Below are 6921 nucleotides of genomic sequence, written 5' to 3'. Positions count from 1 at the left end.
TGTATATCGTGTACCATAGCAACCAGTTATGTTCGATAAATGTTAGACATAGGTAAGTCTCTTTCGTAACTGAGACTTCACTTAGTTTAATAAGGAATAATATCTCGTGAAATACACAGAATCGAATTATCCGTTTTAAATGAAGAAATATTTTATTTTGAAGATAATCAGATAAAGTTCTTTTCCTGGATAAAGTATTGGACTAAAATGCGTCGAAGCGTGTAGATATTTTTTAATTTGATTTGAGTTAATTAAACAAGAGAAAAATTATATGAAGTCTTGTAATTTCATAATATTCTGAAGTACACTTTTTATGAAAGAAACATTTGGAAATCGTCCGAACTAAATTTTCCATCTCTTTTATCATTGAAAACTATTTTATATTACAAACTTAAATCAGTTTATACTCAACATGGATTCTGAAGATATTCACGACACATTTGGACATTATTTTTGCATTACTTCAAATTTGGCAAGGCATTTCGGAATAAATGTCATTCGAAATAATCATAGGCAGAGTACGCTGAATTATATATCGGTTTTTCGATATATCTTATATACTTTATTTATATCATCTCTTTTTCAACTTATATATGTGATGATGGATGATTCAGATAATGATATTAATTACTGCTTTTCGATTTTACCTAATAATTCTCCGAAAATAATATATATGATCATGTTTATTTTGAACGTTTTGATATTATACGTATTTTACTTTGCTCAATCTGATAAAGTTTATTATTTTTTAAAAGATTTTGTTGTGATTTTTAGACCAGTTAATCTCCATTTAGGAAATTTGATGAGCGATAACCATAAGAAGAACAAAACTGCTTTCTGTTACAGCGTACTCTGTTTCATAATTTGTTATTTATTATTATTTAATTCATTTGGGTATTTGCGATATCAGAAGATCAAAGGAAAATGGAATTTTTCAGATACAATTTGTATTGTATATATTATGACCATCATCTGGTATTCTTTGGGAATCACTATACTTACGGCGTACAATGGGTATTTACTAGTAAAACAATTTATAGATATTCTGCGAGCTTTTATAAAACATTTAGATAAATTGCAAAACCTCAGAGATATAAACACACATTTATATTTGATTACGCATATATTCGAACTTTTGGAATCACTCGATGAAACAGCTGGTTTCGTTATTTTGTTATTCTTTGTGATTGTTCTTGTAGAAGATATGGTTATTTTGTACATCGTTTTGTTTTTGAATATACCTTATTACTTAGTTATCATTTTATGTATTATTGGTATACTCTTGTTTTTAACGTTAATTACATTCATTTCATTTCTTGTTCCTGTATCAATAGAGGTAAGAGTATAAATATATAACTATTACATGTTTTATGAATTAATTAAAATAAAGAATAATTTATATAGATGTCAAATATATGGAATTATACCAACTATTTTTACTGTAACTCCTTGAACGCTTCTGACGAGTTAAAGGTAAGAGTTAATTTTATATAATACATAATGTAATTTTTGTTTTGCCTTGTTGATAATTTTTATAACGTCTTTTATATTTTGTTATTGTTTTATTTGGGATCATTTATTTCTTGTTATCAGGGGGTGGAATACAATCGTCTCTGACGCTTCCAAATGTACTTAATAAATAAATAAACAAATAACCAAGAAACTGAATAGATTTAACATATAATAGTTAATTCGTTTTAATTTTTTACAGGTACTTAATATATTCCAAATTCAGACGAACAGGAATTGCAGCATAACTTGTAAGAAATTTTTCGTCCTGAATAAGACTTTCATTGCAAAAGTACGTCATATAAAATTATTTCAATTTCTATCTATTATATTATATAAGTATAAAACACTTCACTTAGTTTTGTCTGATGATAGTCTTACGTAAAGATATATACATATTTATTATGTATATATCTTTTGTATATGTATATGTATATTATGTATATTATGTATTTATTAATTAAGTAAAGTCGTTATCAGTGTAATGCTAAAGATACTTACATAACTTATTCATCATTGTTCTACAATTTGAAAAAATGCAGACCTATAAATTCCCACTATCGTTCGTCTGTTGTCGATCTGACCGCTGTCTATCTTTTTGTAATCTCGAAGGAAGAGTATTTAGATAAATGAACGTCGATTTAAGCTTTGTGCAGAAAATCCCGATTAACTATATAAAAACTTCCGGATTAAACCGGAAGTTCTTGTATATCTATTTCAATTTACAACTGAAAAGATTTAGCTAGATGATCAGCACGACTCACTCGCTAACTGGAAAGTATGATATTCAGGGGCAAGAAACTACTAATTTGAAATAAAAAGCTTATATTTCAAATAAAAAAACTTATTCTGAGAATACGAGCGAGGTACGAGAGCGTAACTTTTTTGATCTGTCGGGACGTTAGGACCCGCTCACGCTGTCACTGGATGGCGAAATTTATAAAATACTGTCGGGATCGAGGGATGCTTCTGACGCCAGGACTTGATAACAGCTAGGGTAGGAATTCGGGCCGTAACACGTGATATTAGGATCTATATGTAAGAGGAGGGCTGTATAATTATCGAACTGCTAACGTTTTCAACCCCTTCGGGGTCTTCATCAGGCACAGCACAAAGGTAGTTTCAAATGCCCGTGAATGGAACCAAGAAACCAAAGCGAGTTCTATTCCAATTTTTGAAATCAAAGAAATTGGAAGATAAAAATGGAACATTATGCACGAGCTATTATCTATTATCTACGCCTGCGTACTATTTACGTTCACCGCTCTTTAAATTTAAAACAATTAATGCAATATTAAGTTATTTGTGGGTGTGGGATTCCCTCATAGCAAAATTTCCATGCTTGCGAGATGTTGATTGCATCCTTGTAGTTGATGCACGTGTTGTGCAAACCCGCTTTATATATCTCTAGGGTCTCCAGCGTTCTGAGTTGGTCCGTGTGTTGTGACATTCTGATTATACGGGCGTTTTTGAGGTCGGCAGTGATTCCCTGCTGTGTGGCATACGTTGCCAGTGTGGTAGATAGTTTATTATTGGCAATGTCGTACCTGTGCTCTCGGAGTCGCTGATGGAGGGAGCGTTTGGTCGAACCCACGTAGACCAGACTTCTATTAAATTGGACAATGGAAACACGCACCGGGCGTATATGAGGTTCCCCTGTGGGATGACAGATTTAATAGAAGTCTGGTCTACGTGGGTTCGACCAAACGCTCCCTCCATCAGCGACTCCGAGAGCACAGGTACGACATTGCCAATAATAAACTATCTACCACACTGGCAACGTATGCCACACAGCAGGGAATCACTGCCGACCTCAAAAACGCCCGTATAATCAGAATGTCACAACACACGGACCAACTCAGAACGCTGGAGACCCTAGAGATATATAAAGCGGGTTTGCACAACACGTGCATCAACTACAAGGATGCAATCAACATCTCGCAAGCATGGAAATTTTGCTATGAGGGAATCCCACACCCACAAATAACTTAATATTGCATTAATTGTTTTAAATTTAAAGAGCGGTGAACGTAAATAGTACGCAGGCGTAGATAATAGATAATAGCTCGTGCATAATGTTCCATTTTTATCTTCCAATTTCTTTGATTTCAAAAATTGGAATAGAACTCGCTTTGGTTTCTTGGTTCCATTCACGGGCATTTGAAACTACCTTTGTGCTGTGCCTGATGAAGACCCCGAAGGGGTTGAAGCAACTTTACTTTGATCTGTCGGGACGTTAGGACCCGCTCACGCTGTCACTGGATGGCGAAATTTATAAAATACTGTCGGGATCGAGGGATGCTTCTGACGCCAGGACTTGATAACAGCTAGGGTAGGAATTCGGGCCGTAACACGTGATATTAGGATCTATATGTAAGAGGAGGGCTGTATAATTATCGAATGGGGAAGTCGCGGGTAAGTTCCGATCGTAGGCAGTTGGAATGTCCGTATTTGACCAAGTGCACAGACAGGTTAACAAATAACTAACAAAAGTTTAATGAATAAAACAAAGAAATACATAAAAGAATAATATATCGTTATATCTATGCCTAACTACGTACACCTCTAAATACGGAGAAAGAGTTTACAAAAGGTTCTAATTATAATACCTCTGGGCTAGTTGATTCGTTTTAGTTAATGCAATTTAAATGATATCTGGAGATGTCTTTCCGATATGGAGATGGAGGAGGGCTGGAAAGTAGCGAGACAGGACTTCAATGCCTCGCCCCTTCAGTTATGCGGAAATGTTTTTATGGTTGTCCTCTTCTCTTCTTCGAGTGGTCTCCCTTTATGGCAGTCCTGGTTACTGTCGTCCCTGCTTATTATTCGGACAGATTCTTATTATTGTTGAATTTAGAATAAAAGGCAGAGAATACGATTTCTCTGCCTTTTATTCTAAATTCCTTTCCAATCGGGTTTCAGTATTCGTAACATTTGACAGGCAAAGGGACAGATGCTCGTCAGAGATGTGTGATAACAGGTCTCCCAAAGCAAGTTTTGCTTTTCTTCTCACGAAAAGTGAAAAATGGGTCATTTTTGAAGTTAAAATGTTACTTTAAATTGTTGATTAATTGAATAAATTTTTAATTGATTATATAAAATTATTCTCTAATCTAAAATTCTCACATTATTAAAAATATAATTAATAATTGCAGCCCGGCATTGTGACGATGTCATAATAAAATAATTGCTCGTTAACATTTAATAACTGGTTGTTTTATATTCATAATTATTCTTGTGTTAAAATATTCTTATTTGTCTTTATGTGAAACCTTTAATTTTATGTTTTCAGAATAATAACTTTTTATTAAATTAAATCAAATGATCAAATTTCGATATTTGATGTGTGTAACGTAAAATTCCTAAATAATATGGATACTTTCTTCTCCAAATTACACTTTTTACGCTGGTTTATCGTGGAAAAGAGATTTACGAGTAAAAGCTCCATTAAGTGCAACTTCACTACGCATCATGGCCCCTCCAGTTTAACACGTAAATACTTTCAACTACCAAAAATTTTCATACAAGTTTTCTGAGAATAAAGTGAATAATTTTGCAGCGAAAACATCAATCTACGCATTTTTATTTATTGTAATATTTGCTTGAAACTTAGATATAGTTTTGGCACTTCCCGATTAAATTAATAATGCGAAGAAAAGTCATAACACTGGAGTGATTTCTATCAGGAAATGAATGAGTGTTAACTTTCCAAGAATTCGTAAAAGTTATATTAATTTCCCTGTAAGTAAATATCTTGCCAACGTTTTAGTTAACCGTAGAACGTATTCTAACATTTTCAAATTTATCAAAAACAACTGATAAACCGTCTATGGACTAAACTGACCTTAAAAACAGTTATAATTTTTGATAATTACATCACTCTAATATACTGGTTTAAAAAAGTTTATTATTTTTTTTATACAGAATTAGAATATGCAATAAAAAATTGGGGTATTTAAAAAATTAAAGTAGACGTTATTGTTACTGACAGCAGCGCTCTCCAATGGCCTAGCAGAGAAATCATTCAATACTGGTAATTGGTAGTCAGATGGCACCGTGTCAACGTGTTGGTTACATAAAATTTTCCGGGTTTTTCTCACGTTAGTAACACATAAATAGGGTCCAGTTGCCCATAAAAGTCTTTCCGGTGGGGATCCTCTCATGGTATAATACCATATATCGCGTTGCAGTATATGAATAAACAAACCGATAGTAGCGCCATTTATGATGAAACTGGTAGTGTCTTTTTGTGTGCCATTGAGACTAAACAAATTTGGCTTAGGGCATTTATTGTAAGATGCATATTTTTTGAAATATTTTCCGATTACATTATAGATCGACTATTCATTTAATGACTAAAGTTCACTGAGGGATAAAAAGTGCCTGATAGTGATATCACAGGAATCTAACCATTCGTGTTGACGGTCGGATTGCAGTGCGATCAAGGTAGCAGCCTACCGCTCTGGGGTACGCGGAAGCTAATTCGAACGGGTCGACAAATCTCCAGAAATTTTTCGGGAATGGCGCAAAAGAAAACTTCCTGAAAATTCCACACCATTATAGGTGGGCCTGGCCGAACCTATAATGAATTTGCAGAAAGAGGCCCTCTTAGGGCGCACAGGGTGGAAAGCGTTAAAATAACTTTTTCATATTTGTAACGTAAAATTTGAAGTAATCGTTGCCCTGTCCGTATTATTTACATTTGAACGTCTTACACTTTTAGATGTTTCATTGATATTAACGATAATTGTATTGGTACAATGGAAAACTGTGTTGTTATTTATATTTGGTATACTGGCACAATGGAATGGCGTTTTCTTAATCAACACTAGGCGAGTTTTCCATCTTTATTTAGTTAGGATGGAACTAACTAAATAACGATGGAAAACTTGCCCAGTGTTGATTAAGAAAACGCCACTCCATTGTGCCAGTATACCAAAGATAATTGTATTAATAAATCTTTCAGCACTCGTATATAACTTTTATAGATTGTATTCTGAAAAACATTATTATTAGAAAGTTTTCTATATTTATAAATACTTTCAATCACTTCCCCTTAAAAGATTCTAATTAACATATATGAATTTTTTCTTTTTCAGTTTGTCAACTTTGTAATAATTCAAGTGTGGGCGATAAAACAGATTAGTGAAAATTTATAAAATATTCCATGCAGAAAATAATCGACAATGAAAAATATTCTGTAACACATTGTTTAAATAAAATAAAATTTCTGATGTAATATTCAATATAATGTTATTTTTTGAATATTTCATTGTATAATCATACTTTATTTCAATGGTTAATATTTTTAATAATTTCAAGTATAAAAGTTCCTAAAATGGAAGAACGATAAAGTCCACCTCGTTGATGAGTGTTCCATCCACATATTAAACATTCTATAACTTTAAAACT

The 6921-nt window shown here is 33.0% G+C and overlaps 1 long non-coding RNA gene across 1 annotated transcript; it reads left to right on the top strand.

Moving 5' to 3' along the window:
* The first annotated feature begins 1419 nt into the window (after nt 1–1419).
* On the top strand, nt 1420–6674 carry LOC136975259 (uncharacterized). Its single transcript, XR_010880769.1, has 3 exons — nt 1420–1473; nt 1712–1801; nt 6609–6674. It is a non-coding gene; the product is annotated as an uncharacterized lncRNA (long non-coding RNA).
* The last annotated feature ends 247 nt before the right edge of the window (nt 6675–6921 follow it).

The sequence above is a fragment of the Centruroides vittatus genome, unplaced genomic scaffold, assembly GCF_030686945.1.
Source record: "Centruroides vittatus isolate TY-2023 unplaced genomic scaffold, ASM3068694v2 contig_367, whole genome shotgun sequence".
Lineage (NCBI taxonomy): Eukaryota > Metazoa > Arthropoda > Arachnida > Scorpiones > Buthidae > Centruroides > Centruroides vittatus.
Note: the sequence above shows the minus strand (reverse complement) of the source record. Positions and strands in the feature narration are given on the sequence as shown.